The sequence below is a fragment of the Pteropus medius genome, unplaced genomic scaffold (assembly GCF_902729225.1).
Source record: "Pteropus medius unplaced genomic scaffold, Ma_sr-lr_union100, whole genome shotgun sequence".
Lineage (NCBI taxonomy): Eukaryota > Metazoa > Chordata > Mammalia > Chiroptera > Pteropodidae > Pteropus > Pteropus medius.
The window spans coordinates 1022212-1037756 of record NW_024354501.1 but is presented as its reverse complement, the minus strand read 5'-3'; the positions used below and the strand labels follow the sequence as shown (position 1 = coordinate 1037756).

The window sequence follows — 15545 nt, the reverse complement described above, 5'->3', positions numbered from 1 at the left end:
TATGTTTGCTGGATTCTGCCATGTGGTTAGATTTCTGTGATGCATTTCTAGCAAGAACGTTATTGATCTGGATCCTTCTCAACGCCTCTTTCAGAAGACATTTAATATTGTTTCATCCCGGTTTTGGTGACACTAACTTTGGATTACTCAGTTAAGATAAGAAGTTACGTTTTTCCCTGATTAACATTTTCCCTTTGTAATTATAAAAATAATTTGTGGGGAGAGACTTTGGGATTATGGAAACATTCTGTTCCTATTTCACTCATTGTTTTAGCATGAACTGATGACTTTCTAATTCTTTCTTTATCGTCCCTTCTTTAGTTATCAGTGAGCAACCTGATGTCAGGAAGATTTTTTCCTTCACCGCATCCATTCACTTATTGTTTACGTCAGTGTAGACTCATGATTCTCGTTTTACTCGTTGCGTTTGAATCTATTTCTGCCTTCGTTTATTTTTTAAAACGACTTTTAAATTTATAGATAAACTACATAGTACAGAGAGTTCCCATATCCTTATTCAGAGTTCCTACCAAAGATAATATAGCACAAGTATGGTACATAAGTTATAAATAATGAACCAATATTGATATATTAAGTCATACTTTACTCACGTTTCCTTGATGGTCACGGAATGTATTTTATCTGTTCCAGAATCCCACGTAACATGGACTTGTCACGTCTTCTTAGTCTCCTCTGCCCTGTGACAGTTTCTCAGAATTTCCTTGCTTTTGCTGACTTAGCCATTTTCGGGGACTGCCGAGCAAGTGTTTTCTAGACTGTCCCTCAGCTGGATTTACCGGATGCTTTTCTCGTGGTCAGACCGGGTCTGTGGATGTTGCGGGGGGGGCTCGCCGAGAGGAAGTACCGTTTTCATTGAATATCGACGGTGCATACTATCAATATGACTGTTGGTATTGACCTTGAACTGTTGGCTGAGGCAGTGCTTGGTGGTTTCTAGACTGTGGGGTTCCCTCCGTCCCATGTCCCATACTGCACTCTTTGGAAACAAGTTGCTATGAGCAGCCCACACTCGGGGAGCGGGGGAGCTACGCTTCACCAGCTGGGCGTGTGGAGCTGTGTCCATACAGATCTTTCTGGATTCTTCTGCATGGGTTGTCCTATTCTTTTATTTATTTATTAAGTTAATTTCTGTAAATATGGACTCGTGGATGTTTATGTTACATTTTGGGATAAAATCCAACAGGATTTTATCGTGGATATTTATGTTACATTTTGGGATAAAATCCAACAGGATTTTGATGCATGAGTTTTCCCGACTCTGCTTCCTGACTTCTGTATCTTTTAATTCATCCCCACGTTTTTTTCCAAGCCCTTCCTTACACTCGCATTTTTCTTCAGAAGCGAACTCTTCGGTCCTTGCTTTTCTGATTTGAAATATCTCATTTATAATATATAAATTTCCCGTACACGCGCGGGTTATGTTCAGTTTAATAATTTTTTTCCATTATCCTTTCTTCGGCAGCACTGCGGGCCGTCCAGAAGTGACAAATGCCACAGCAAAATCATGAGGCAAGGGCTTTTCTGTAAGCCCATAAGCCCTTGCAAAGATCTTAAAATGAAGTGACTTAGGCAGGATTTTGTTCATAGCTTAAAAATGGCTCGGCTTGGGAAATTTGCTGTGGCTCCCCAGCGTCTTCGTTAGTTATGGGTTTCTTCAAGTCTTTTACTTTGTTTCGTTGTTGCTTTTGTTTTATGAACTCACAGTTGTCCTGGGCCTCTCCCACTGTCTCATATGGTCTTTTTCTGCATATTCCAACCAAGATGTGCACGTGCGCGTGCACAGACACACACACACACACAGACACAGACACACACACTCCCGGAATCACTGCTCATTAAATTAACGTTCCCGGGGTTTGGAGTTGGAGAGGTCTCCTGAGCCCAGACAAAATGTTGGATGGTAAGAGAGCCCGCCCGAGCCGCGCCCCGTGAGTGGTCACAGGAGAGTTTATCTTGCAGCCTTTTCTCCGCAGATGGAGAGAACCCTCTGCGCCCCTGTTGCCGAAGCCCCGAAATCTGCCTGCGAAAATCGAAGTCGGTATCCGGCCTCCAAAAACCTGTCCACCCTGAGATTTTCCCGGTGAACGCTGACCTCACTCGCATGGGAGGTGCGGGTGTCAGAATTGCAGGCGACTTTCCCAAAAGCCGTGTTCCAGCGCCATCTACCATCGGAAAATGGAAGTGTGGGCGCGAAACGTGACACCGCGGAGAACCCGGGCTCCCGGCAGCGGCCGCGGGGCGTGGCTGATGGAAGCACAGAGATCTGCGTCCCGGGAAAACCACAGTCCGGGGAACCCCGATGGACAGGGTTACAATACCTTGTAAGTTACATAATGAAGAGAAGCTGACTTCGAATAGCTTTAATTACGGAAGTTTCCAAGTTAAAAGATTCATCTACGGTATTTCTTTTTTCTATTTCATTCCACAATGCCTTTTAAATCTGTGTACACAGTTTCGGCCGCGCCACCCTGAACAAGCCGGATCCCGGCCCATCTCGGAAGCTAAGCAGGGTCGGATCTGGTTAGTTCTTGGATGGGAGACCACCTAGGAAGAATAGGTGCTGTAGGCGTAAAAAAAAAAATAAGGGATAGTAAGCTGACAATGTCCTTGCAATGTGCGAGGTCGACCAAGGGTTGCCTCGCCTAAAAAAAAAATAATAAAAGTAAAAAATAAACTTGTGTATACATTTGGATTTTTCAGGACATTTACAAATATATTAGAATCTATATCTGTATACCTATATATATAGATTTGGATGCAGATTTAGAAAGCAACATAGGTATCAGATTTTTCATAACATTTTCAAATATATCCAACCGAATATACAGTTATATAATTTCTGTATATTTAATATGTAGGAATAAATAGAATACATATGTGATATTCACATTTTCCAAATTGATTTTTATTTGGTGTTTTGATTTATATCGATTTTTATTTATAGTGTTTTATTTGTAGTGGTTTTTATTTATAGTGTTTCCATGTCACTAAATATACAGCTACATTATTTTTCTTAGCATTTTGTATTTCAAATTCTGTACACCCTTGATTTTGTCTATGCCCCACTGATAAACATTTACTCTCTTATTTTTCACTTTTGCAGAAAATGCCGCAGAGGACTAAAGTTTTACCCTTTAGTAAAAATAAAGGTGGAGGGTCCAAAAGAGGGTACGGCAAGATATATCTTACCGTAAAAACATGTAAGTACCAGGTATGCAGTTGTCAAACCTGAATATTGGCAAATTCATCTTTTCCCCATCAGGCTAACATGGCTTTTGTTACTATTTTATCTTTTGAAAACGACCCCCTCGTATGATTTAATGTGTTTAAAATTAGGTTGCTTTTGTTTTTATTAATTTGGAGTCAGTCTGTATTCTGAGTTTTACACTAAATACTACACTACAGATATATTTTCTAAATGTTTGACTATTTGTAGTCTTATTCAAGCTATTTTACCTAAACACTAGTTTTATAGAAAAAATATCTTTATTATTTCTGGATTTCATCTATATAAAAAATAGTTTCCATTTAAAACACTATTTTATTACACCTGGGATTTATGTACATACAATGGCAAAGATGGAGAATCTAAGATTATTTTATGAAAGAATGGCTGATAATGCTAAATTTTTTAAATTATCCATCCACTGGAGGTTGTGGATTTTAATTAAAAGTCTGTTTGTATTAAGGCGAGTTCTATATTGTATAGAAATACACTCAGTTGTGGGGCAGTGTTACTTTTACCATTCTGGAGCATTTGCTTCGTACTGCGCTTTCGCTGGTTCTGGGACATCTGATTAAGTACCTTAAGGCACGTGCCACTTTGGAACTTCTCAATGTGTCAAATGCAGCATCTGAGAAATGACCCGTAAGAACCTGTACAGAACCTACAAACTGTAGGGCTCGACAAAGCGACCTGAAACGCTTCGCCCACAGAGCAGCGGGAACAGTTCGCTTTGCGCCCTGACACTTGCGGTGCCGTGCGCTGTGGAGCGGGGAGGATGTGGACCGGATGGGGCGGGGCGGAAACGGCCTTCCGGTAGTGTTTTTTTCCGCCCCCCCCCCCTTGACGTATAACGGCCCCGGCTGCCCGCGGCCGGAGTTCGGGTCTCCGGCGCCCGCGTCCGCCCGCCCCGCAGTCCAGCGCCGCACTGCGATCCGCTCCCGGCGCGGGCCCGGCCACGTGACAGGCGGCGACGGCGGCCCGCGCGGCGTCCTGGTCCTTCCGGGCTTCCGTCCGCGCGGCTTCCGGCCGGTCCGCCCGCGTTTGAGGCCCCCGCGCAGCCGGGCCCGCGGCCGTTTGTTCCGCGCGGACGGGCCGCCGCCGAGGCGGTCCGGGGTCGTCTCGGCCGCTGGGCTTTGGGGGTTCGCGTTTCGGCGTTTAGAGGAATCGGATTTTTCTAGACAATGCGGAAGTGTGGTTTCCTACCCATCGACGTTTACGTCTGCCCACAAGTCCGCAGTCGGCCATAGTCTTCCTTTCTGACGTTAGAGCTGTTTTTCGTGCTTCAGCCTAATTCCGTTGGTCAGGACTTCGCGGCCGTTCGCAGTGACTGTGGCCTTGGGGCTCGTGTGGCGTTTGCCCGGAAGCCCCGTTAGTTAAGGCCGTTGGAGGCTTTGAGGGTTTCAGACTCTCTCGTCCACCGCACCGGCTCCGGGAGCAAAATTTCTCCCAGAATTTAACGCGTTACCTGAAAAACCCTGCGATGGTTGCCCGCGTAAAACCTCGCTTCTGCATCGAAACCTCTGTCATTTACCCCAGTCTTTCACATTCCATTTAAGTTTAACTTAAAGTTGTCTGATGAGTTTCAAACCGGCTTCTCGCCGATGCTTTTTGAACCCCTCCTGTTGGCGACCCCTCCTGCTTGTGACCTCTGCCCCTTGACCTCACCGTGCACCTGCTGGGCTTCCGACGTTTGTCTCACATTGAGCCCCTGCGCCTCCCTATGCTCAGGCACCTCTGTCTGCGCAGACACCCACCTCTGGCGTATCACACAAAACAAGCAAGGTCCGCTCTCCCTCTTACGCACTTTAAATTATTTGGAACTTACCTCTGGTCTTCTGCGTTCGAAAAAATTATTATAGAAGTTCATTAACAATGATAAAGGGGAGCAGAAGCAGGGGGAAATCCAATAACGTGAAACTCCTGATGTGACATTTAGTATGTCTGTTCAACTCTCAACCCTATAATCTTCCTTTATAGACTATTCAGCAGCGTGTACGTTATTATTCTGCTGTTTCTAACTTTTTTTACTTTGTTAAATAGATTTTATTTTTAGAGCAGTTTTAGGTTCCTGGCAATATTGAGCAGAAAGTAGATTCCCACGTACCTCCTGCACCCACACATGCACAGCCTCCCCCATTATCGACGCCCCCCACCAGAGTGCTACATGAGTTACAACTGATGAGCTTACACTGACACATAGTTTATCCTCCAAAATGTGTAGTTTACATTAAGATTCGCCTTTGGCGTTGTGTGCGCACGAGTTTGGACCAGCTTATAGTGACACATACCCATCATCATGTATTACGGTAGTTTCGCCGTCCTCCAGTCCTTCTTGTTCTGCCTGTTTGTCCCTCCCCCGTAACGCCTGGCAACCTCTGAACTTTTTGTCTACACAGCTTTGCTTTTTCCAGAATGTCATAGTTGTTATGATACAGTATGGAGCCTTTTCAGATTGGCTTCTTCCACTAAGTCGTGTGGAGAAAATTTAAGTTTTCTCCATCTTTCAATGGCTGGATAGCTCATTCCTTTAGTGCTGAACAATATTCCATGTTCTGGCTGTATCCGTTTATCCGTTCACCGACTGAAGGTCGACTTGGTTGCTTGCCAGTTTTTGCAGTTATAAATAACACTGCAAAACACGTCCGTGTGTAGGTTTTTGTGCGAACACATTTTCAAGTCTTTGTGTACATACCAAGGAACTTGATAATCGGATCACATGGCAGGAGAATGTTTAGTTTTACAGGAAACCGCCACGCTGTGTTCCAGTGTGGCCACACCATTCGGCACTGCCACCAGCAACAATGAGAGTCCCCGTGACTCCGCATACTCGCCGGCGTTCGATGCCATCAGCGTCCTTAAAATAATTTTTATTTTTCAGTTACAGTTGATAGTATTAGTTTCAGCTGTACAGCATGGTGGTTAGACATTTATACACCTTACGAAATGATCCCTCCGATAAGTCTAGTCCCCACCTGGCACCGTACACGGCAATTACAATATCATTGACTATATTCCCTGAGCTATACTTTATATCCTTGTGACTATTCTGTAACTGCCAATTTGTCCTTCTTAATCCTTTTACCTTTGTCACCCAGCCCCCCACCACCCTCCCATCTGGCAACTATCAGATTATTCTCAGCACCAACCTGTGTCTGTTTCTATGTATTAGGCAGGGCTGCTATGCGTCCCAGTCTTAGCAGAGTGGCCTTATGTAGTAAGTGTCCTGTGAGGACCAATGGCACAGTCTGGTCCCCTGAGCCGGGTGCTGCAGGTGTGTCCCTTGTGTGGGTTTTGTGTGTCCTCTTGTTGGTTGAGCCTTGGTTGCTGTTTGCACGTCAGTGGGAGGGACTGACCCTTGGGCTGATCGGTTGTGAGGACGGGCCGTGACTATGAGCTGTTGTGTAGGGCTGACCCTATTGGAGCACATTCACTGTAGCTGGGCTCTGGTGCCTGCCCAGATTGTCCTTTGGGTGTGTCGTCCTCAGCGGTGACTTTGGGTGGTGCTCCAGCTCAGACTGAAGCCAGCCACCGGGCATGCAAGCTGGGGCCTCCTGGGAAGGGCCCGGCCACAGGCCACTTTCAGCTGTAGCCTGTGCCCTGCCCGGGGCCATCTGGCATGAACCACCAAACAATCTGCAGACGGCTGCCACCCACAGTGGGCTTGGAAGTGCCTCGGGTGGCCAAGCTATAAACTGAGGCCTCTGCTGCTAGTACCGGGCTAGGGGCTGCTCAGCAAGAGGTGCGGGGCACGCGGAGGCCAGATGCGGCTTGTTTGGGGTTTATGGGCCTTTCAGAGATTTTAGGAAAGTCCGTAGCATTAGCCAAGACAGGCTTTTTGTATGAAAAAGCCACTGGAGGAGGCTTGAGGGAGTGCAGGTGGGAGGGGCGGGGTCTCAGGGAATCACCTGTGCGGGGAGCATGGCGTCAGCAGGGTTGATGGAGACTCTGATACGGTGCCCACCTGTGCGTGCGTGCGGGCTGTGCGTGGGAGGAGGGCTCAGCAAAGGAATGACGGCCTCTTGCAACATTCTTTCCGTGAGAAAGCCAGCCCTCCAGCCCTCACCCTGAAGCCGGACAGCTCAGCTCCGCCTCATGTGTCCCCGGTGCCTTCCGAGCTGCTGCCCCGGCGCTGGAGCTCAGGGTGAGTGAGTCTGTCAGCGTTGAGTCCACGGGGGCCCTTTAAGAGGATTCCTGAGACTCCAGCTGCCCTCCTTCCCACTTGGCTGCCATCCCCACTGGTTTTCACAGCCAGAGGTTGTGGGGACTTCTCTTCCTGGCACTGGAACCCTGGGCGGGGGAGCCCGGTGTGGGACTGGGACCCCTCGCTCCTCCAGGGGGACTGCCACAGTCGAGACATTTTTCCCAGTCTTTAACTGCCACACGTGGATGTGGGACCAGCCCATCCTGCGTCTCCACCCTCCTATGAGTCTCCATGTGGCTTCTTCTGCGTGTCCTTAGTTGTAGGACTGCTGTTCAGCTGGGCCTCAGGTGCTTCTCAATGATGGTTGCTCCGTCGTTGTAGTTCTGAGGAAGCCATGGGGTGTGGGGTAAGCACAGTATTTACCTGCTCTGCTGTCTTGACCAGAAGCCACTGTGTCCCTAATTTTTGAAGGAAGAATTTCGTGGATAAAGATTCGAGTTATACACAGACAGAAGTTACATAACGGGCTCTGGCGCTTCGTAACCGCCAACGCTGATACTTCGATGATAATTTTCACACCTTCAGACCTATGCTTGTGAAACACACAGGTGCTTTATTCTGTAGATGTTTTCGTTTTCACGCCTACACGTAAAACCATAAAATGATCATCGTTTTCTTTTCAGCTAGATGTTCTGTATCGTGGGATCGCCACATACGTTGTCAGTGTCCTTTTATTTAGTCGGAACATTATTACTCACAAAAATACCTGGTCGTATTACTGTTATACCCGCTTCACAGGTGAGGACACTGAGTGTCAGGCAGGTCGTGCGACCCACTGGAGGAAGGTTACCTAGGTGTTCTGTGACATCGTCAAATGCTGGCACCTTCATTCTCTCCACGCCACCACCCTCTTCACCGCCGAGAAGCATAAACGCCTTCTCATTGTCCTGCCCGCCTGTGCTCTGGGTATATTAAAAATTGAGTAATTAATTAATCGAGTCTCAAATGTTTGCATAGTAATCTGTTGTAAAAATACGCCATAGTCAGTTTACCCAATCAACCATTATTCTCTGATAGGTATATCTAGTATTTAGTACGTTTTCCTCTTACGGCCAAAATACACATATCCTGTACATTTATCTGTGCTAGAGGCCTATTTTATATATATTTATAAAATTTTAAGGCCCAGGTAAAAGTATGTGCATCTCCGTAGCCTTAATACCTAATCGCAAATCCTTCTCCAAGTCCTATTATTTCCAGCTATGTACATGAGCGATGTTCCATGTGACAATATTAGAAGCATTTTTCATATTGAAAAAGTGGGCATCTCATTTTCAAGTTAGAGTACATAATTCTCTCATTTTAGCGGCTCTGTCGATACCGTCAGTCACCGTTAGCTAAACCTTTCACACTGTTTTCATGAAGTTTCTTAGGGAGTGACACATTTGGTGGACAGATCACGGAGCGCCAATAAACCAGAAAATAGGGCAAGAGAAAGCAAAGCACAAAGATGCTGTTTAGGGACAAACACTGAGCAAGGCGCTCTGGGAAGCTTGTATGTGGGGGTTTGTGTAAGCTGCGCCCAGATGCAGTGGACCCTAACTGACCCTGCTTTAAGAAATTCTGGTGTTAAAGAAAAACCTTACTTTAGTTTCTTATAGATACGATCAGTATTTATTTTTATCACATCGAACTTCCAGTTCTGGGAAGCTTTCCTCACGTGGACTGTGAGGAAAGCTCAGGAACGTCCTGTTAGTCTTGACCTCGTTCCCACTTTCCTTCCCTCCATCCTCAATATGTGCTCCGTGATCTGTCCACCAAATGTGTCACTCCCTAAGAAACTTCATGAAAACAGTGTGAAAGGTTTAGCTAACGGTGACTGACGGTATCGACAGAGCCGCTAAAATGAGGCTTTTATATTCCTCCAATTCTGGGACAAGAGATGAGGATGGCGGTGGGGACTACTGTGACATCTCTGGACAGGTGGCATCTATGTGCACCGTATGTCCTGTCGGTGGACATACCTGCGCCACCCCCGTGCCTGCAGGTCGAGTTGTGTGTTTAACACAGGGGCTTAGCATTTTCTCGTGGAGCGAGAGATGAGGCACACCATCTGCAAAATACTTTCGTTTCTTCTTTTCCTGCCTGTGTGAGTTTTGTTTAATTTCTCTTTGCTCAACTGCTTTAGCTAAAGCACCTAGAGCTTATGCTGAAGAATTGTTGAGTGTGGACGCCTTTGCCTTGTTTCAAGCCTAAAGAAGAAACATCAGTCTTATACAATTAAGTACATCAGTTGTAGGTTTTATAAGTGTTCTTTATCAAGTTGAGGACATTATTTGGGCTTAGGGCTGTTCCTACTTTTCTGATAGATTTGATCCACAGTGGACATTAGAGTTTGTATGCCTTGAATCTTTCTAAAGTTATTTAGATTTATTTTGTCCCAGAATATGGTCTATGGTGGTAAATGTTCCACGTGCGCTTAAAATGAATATATATTTTTCTGCTGTTGGATGAAGCATATAAATGTATAAATGTCAACTAGATCATTCGTTGATAGTGTTCAAATAGTGTATATCTTTACCGGTATTTATTTTTTTCTCTGTTTGTTCTAGCAAATATTGAGGGGTATTAGAATTTCCAAGTCTAAATTTGGATTTGTCTATTTCTCCTTGAGGTCCTAACGGTTTTTTCTAGTTGGCATGCATTTTGAAGATTTGTTATTTGGTACGTAAAGGATTAGGATTACTATGTATTCTTGATAAATTGACATATAGTATTATGAAATAGCCACCTTTATCCCCGATATTATTTTTAGTGTAAAATTTACCTTGAATGATATTAATATGGCCGTTAAAGCTTCCTTCTGATTTTTGATAGAATTGTGTATTTTTTTTAATCTTTTTACTTTCCCCCTATTTGTACCTCGATATTTAAACTACGTTTCTGCAGGCAGCAGATCGCCAGCTCTTACTTTTAAGTCCAAGCTGACGATCTGTTTTTGAGTTTCCGTGTTTAGACCCTTGACATTGAAAATTATCCTTAGTTTAAATTTAAATCATTTTTCCACTTGTTACACATATTTTTTGGTCCTCTTTTCTGCCTTGTTTGGAATAATATGTTACATAATGCTTCCATTTTCGTCTCCTTTAGCGGCTTATCGTCCGTAACTTTTTATTAGTACCGTGGTTGATTTCGGGGTTATCGCCTACATTTTTAACTTTTCAAGTTTACCTGCACATGATACTCTACCACTTCGTGTACTGCGTAAAAGCCTTAAAACCGTATCGTTCCACTTTGCTCTTTAAAACCTTGCGAAATTGTTGTAATATAGTTGACATTTATGCGAGCAACCCCACGGGACCTTATAATTAGTCTAAACGGTACATTATGTGCTAACATTTAAATAAGGCAATGTATCTTCTGTACTTGCCCGTGAAGTTCCAGGCCCCGTGTTCTCCCCTCGCCCGTGTAGACGTGGCTCTCCAGTGGGTGTTGTGTCCCTTCTGCCTGAAACCGAACAGTCCTTGTCGTCAGCGTCCATGGACAATTTTCGGCTTCTAGTATTTTAACAATATCCGTACACTGTCATCTTGCTTGTCTTGTTTCTACTGAGAAATCTGTCGTCCTCACCTCTGTCCCCTGTCCCTGCACGGTTTGTTCTCTTGTCACTTTCTTTCAGGCCAGGTTAATAAAAGCACGGGATGGGTGCCACCAGGCTAACAGGGATTGCGACAGACTCTGAAGAAATAAATAAGCTCTAAAATTGGTAAAATATAGTAGTGATAAGGAGTTTGAAATATTTATTGGAGCTATCGTAACAGAGCTGACTCTCGGTGACCAAGATCTTACTTGATGTCACAGTGCAAATTTCCCAGAAGAAAGAGCAGGTGCAGAAGGGAAGAGAAGCATCCTGGTCCGTTAGGGGGACTTCGAATCGTGGTTTGCAATGGGGAGGCTGGAAAGAGGCTGAGGTGGAAGTCGGGGTTCACATCCTGCCCTGAGATCAGAAGGGAAGAAACGAAACGTGTTAAACTTCAAGTTAAAATCCTCTCCGGATTCAGTGGGAGTTGCGGTTTTTTGGGAAGTAGGCAGGAATGTAGGTGAAGACAATGAGACAGCCATTCATTGTTTTGTGCAATTTAACACGGACGAGGTTTGCAGACGGCTGGTCCAGCCCTCGGGGAACAGGGGGGCAGGGGAGGGAGACGCTGGGTTCCGTTCGCATTAGCAGAAATCGGGGGTGACGGGAGGGAACGACGAACGAAGCGATGCAGAACCCGAGATCCCCGCATTGCCGGCTGGGCTCATGTCGCCGTGTCCAGCACGTGAGGGGTCACAGAGGGGTGGCACGGGTGACGTGTCCCAGGTCTCGGAGAACCTGGGAGACTGACGTGTGGCTGCAGAGCTGCGCTCGGGCGCCCGGCGACAGGACGCGGGGAGGGGAGGGGGCGCGCAGCGCGGCCCGTGGGGACACGTGAGGAGCTCGGGGTCGGCGGGCCGGGAGCGAGCGAGCCGGGTGCGCGCGGCCGCGGGGTCCCGGGTGTCCGGGTCCCGTTCCCCGGAGGGGGCCGGCGGGTCCCCCCGTGTCCGTCCCCGCTGTCCCGAGAAGGGGCCGGGACGTCCCGCGGGGCTCGTGCCCGCGGGAGCAGCGCGTCTCGCGCCTTCGGCATCCGCGTGTAACTCGGCGGGTGACCGTCCCCCGAACGAGACCTCGGGACCCCGCGGCGAGCGCGGCAGCGTTTTCGGGCGAGCGGGGGCGGCCGCGCCCCGACCGTCCGCGCGTCGCCGCAGGCGGAGGCGCAAAGCGGGCACCAGGTACACGAGACGCCGCGACACCTGCGCCGGCGCCGCCCCCAAGCCGGCTACTGTCCTTCTGCGCCCGCCGCGCGCGGGCCCCGCCCGGCTCCCGACCCCTCCCCGTGTGTGAGCTGAGCCCCCAGCGCCCCCATCCTCCCTCTGCACCCGCACGCGAGGATGCTGGAGAGGATGCCCACGCCGCGTCGCCCACGCCCCCGAGGGGCCGAGGCCGTCCCCCGCCACCGCCCGGGGTCCCGGGGAAGCGCCCCCAATGTGCCTCGCCCTGCCCCCCGCGCCCCCCGCACTCCGCGCCCTTCTCGCCAGCGGAAGCCCGCGCCGCAGGGCGCCCGGCGGCCTCGGGGGCCGCGTCCTGCGCAAGCGCAGAAGACCCACCCGCTCCGTGCGACCCCCGCCGGACCCCACCCTCCCCCGCGGGGCCTCGGGCCCCCCAGGAGCCGCACCCCGCTGCTGGCCCCCCGCAGCGCCGCCGCTGCAGGTTCCCAGCGCCCGCCCCTCCCCGGGGCTCGCTGGCCAGGTCAGTCAGCTGGGACTGTCCCCACCCCCCGGGCTCGGTCCCCACCGAGCGTGCGAAGGACACGCCGTGCGCGGCCGCTCGGGCGTCGCCCTGCGGGCTTCGCTCTTGCTTTTTGTCGGGCTGCAGCGTCTTTAACTTGCGTGTAAATTCTCCTATTTCAAGTCACATGAATGTCCCCTACAGCCAGACCGCTACTTTTGTGTCGTGCATGCTTCCCATTCCTTTCTCGGAATGCATTTATCATCTTTGTTTAAAGGAGCTTTGCAGTGATGATCTTGTCAAACATCTCTTTTTACTAAAATGAATGGGATATTTTTTGTCCCCGAGGGGAGGCAGACGTTGCATCTTTCCCGTTTTAGTGTTTTCCAGAAGTGGCATTTATCCACCTTTGTGGCATTTAGCTGATTCATTGGCGTCCACTATTTCAGGCGGAGGCTTCGACGCCTGTCCGTGGACAGGCTGCCGTGCGTCCTGGACAGTGAAGGTTGGACCCCTCGGTCTTTACTGAGCGGCGTTTCCTCCCATGAAACCAGCAGGAGACGCAAAAGCAAGACCGGGGGAGACACAGTTCAAGGCCGCAGGCTGACAGGGTGTGTTTCTGAGACTCGGCGTCGTCCGCTATGCGAGTAATGAAATCCTCGATGTAATGGTCTAAAAACCCTTCTGGAGCAACTGTTCCTTGTAGTGATGAGGTGTGAGCAACCAGCAGGGCAAAAGCATCATTGCTTTGCAGGTATTTTTACTCCCAAGTGCGAGTCTGCAGCCCCGGGCTCTGGGGCCCAAAGCTCCACACGGAAGGCGAAGGGCAGAGCTCAGTCAAAAAGCGACCCCTCATCTTCACTCTGGTAGACCACTAACCCTCATTTTACTGCGAGTAAAAAGCAGCCCTGTGCTCCATACGAACTGCATAAAATGTGGCATTTTCGGGGCAAGGCGATTCTCCCATGTAGAGGAAGAAACTGGAGGGTTTTAAAAAGACAGACAGAGATGATGAGCCGGACTGGTCTCTCTTTCTTTTGATGATAATTTTCTTTTGCTCTTAGAAATAGAAAACTACTCGAACTGCTTCATAATCGCAAGTTGATCAGCCACACGTAACAGGAAGTCACTGAAAGGCAGGTTAGGGTCCCTCTGAGTGCCCGCCGTAGTGGGCAGCCCTCACCCGTGGGCCGTGACATGGAAGGACCTCCGCCGTTTTGCGGTCAGGAGGATGAAAGGGCCAAGGGCCAAGTTCAGATGACTTCCTTGTGCCCTTGCCTTTTTCTTCGGCGCTGTCCCTAATTCTGTGGCCCATGCTCAGTGGGGTGACTTTGTCCAGGGCCGCCCTGTGTGCATGCGAGCTGGCATCACCGCCCCCTTCCCGTCACCAGGCCTGGAGGGCTGTTCGCCGACGCGGGACAGATGTCGAGTGAAGCCATGCGCGGTGCCTGCCACCCCTCCTCTTCTTCTGCATGTGGGGGGCGCTCTGGGCTCCCACACAGACGATAAGGAAGGCGGTACCACACCCCAAGTGCTGTTTCCAGCCTTACACAGGCCTAAAATGCGGCTTTTGGTAAAGAGCTGATGACAGACCTGGGGACGTGGCTGTGAGGCTTTCTGCTTCGTGCCTCGTATTAGACTGCAGATTGCTAGTCGTTTACGAAACCCCCGATGTCGTCAGGTGCTCTGTCACAATGAGGACAGTTACACCTCGTAGAAAGCCCTGAGAATTAAAGAGGCAGCTGGTACTCACGTCTGCTCAGTCAATATTTCTCTTATTTTCTGAGCAGAGGTGTCTCTTAAGTTGGCTGGCAGTGGTGTGGTGGGCAGTGACACCTCTGCTCTGCTCTGGACTGGCTGGAAGGCACCGCTGGACTCTGGGCGTGGAGTCAGCGCGGCCACCTGCGCGGATCGGGGTGGGGAAATCGGTTTGGGGCGCCCGCAGAAAACGGGGCCGGTGCCGGGTGTGAGGGGTTAGCCCGGGGACAGGGTACGCGCTGGGACCCAGCTCCCACACTCAGCAGCCCTGCGTGTGACCCCAGCCCACTTACTTCAGCCGTGCGGTTAGGTTAACACCCACGTGGATCATCACCCTGGTGTCAGAATACCGTATCGGGACTCTTGCTTCTGCTTTGCAGATCAGAACTCTGAGGCCAGACACGTTGAGAAGCCTGCCCAAAGCCGCGCGGTACGCGGCAGGCCCGGAAAGTCGTGGACCTGGCTGCCCTGGACGCCGGGGCAGCCAGGTCCACGAATGTCGCCCCGCGGTGCAGAAGCCCCGCTGCAGCCGTAAGTAGCAGAACCATCCCGCGTTTCGGGGGGGTCGTCCGCCTCTTCCTTTTGTCCTCCTGCCCTGCCACAGTACAGCCTTTGAACACCACCATGAAAAATGGCCTCGGCATGTCACCTTTGGCCTGGTGACTGTACAGCTGTCCTAATAGTCTCTATATGGGGGGCGGGGGTGGCCGCAAGCTGTGGCCTATTAATAGCAAGCGGCAGCCTCCCAAATCAAAGAAACTGTTTTACGATGTTTACTGACATGTCAAGATTTCACAAGTAAAACTTGAGATCCAAGTGTCTCCTCCCTCCCCTCAAAACGCAGTTTGGTGGCAAAACATCAGTTTAGTGGTCTCGCCGAGGGCAGGCAAAGCCAGACACCGTTTAAGGTGGCAAAGACAGAACCGTGATCAGTAATATTTCATAGTAACACATATGTAGCGATGTATTATCGCAGCGGGAAAGGAGGGCCCCGTGTGAAATGAACTCAGCCGAAGGGAGTGGGCATTTTTAAGAGAGGATGAAGGAAAGGTAGGGGAGGGAGAAAGTGGCCCAGATTTGGGCAGTGT

At 49.4% G+C, this 15545-nt stretch overlaps 1 long non-coding RNA gene across 1 annotated transcript; it reads left to right on the top strand.

The window, feature by feature from the left end:
- The first annotated feature begins 2261 nt into the window (after nucleotides 1–2261).
- Nucleotides 2262–14910, top strand: LOC120595322 (uncharacterized). The gene is made up of 3 exons (XR_005650790.1): nucleotides 2262–2420; nucleotides 3125–3221; nucleotides 14838–14910. It is a non-coding gene; the product is annotated as an uncharacterized LOC120595322 (long non-coding RNA).
- The last annotated feature ends 635 nt before the right edge of the window (nucleotides 14911–15545 follow it).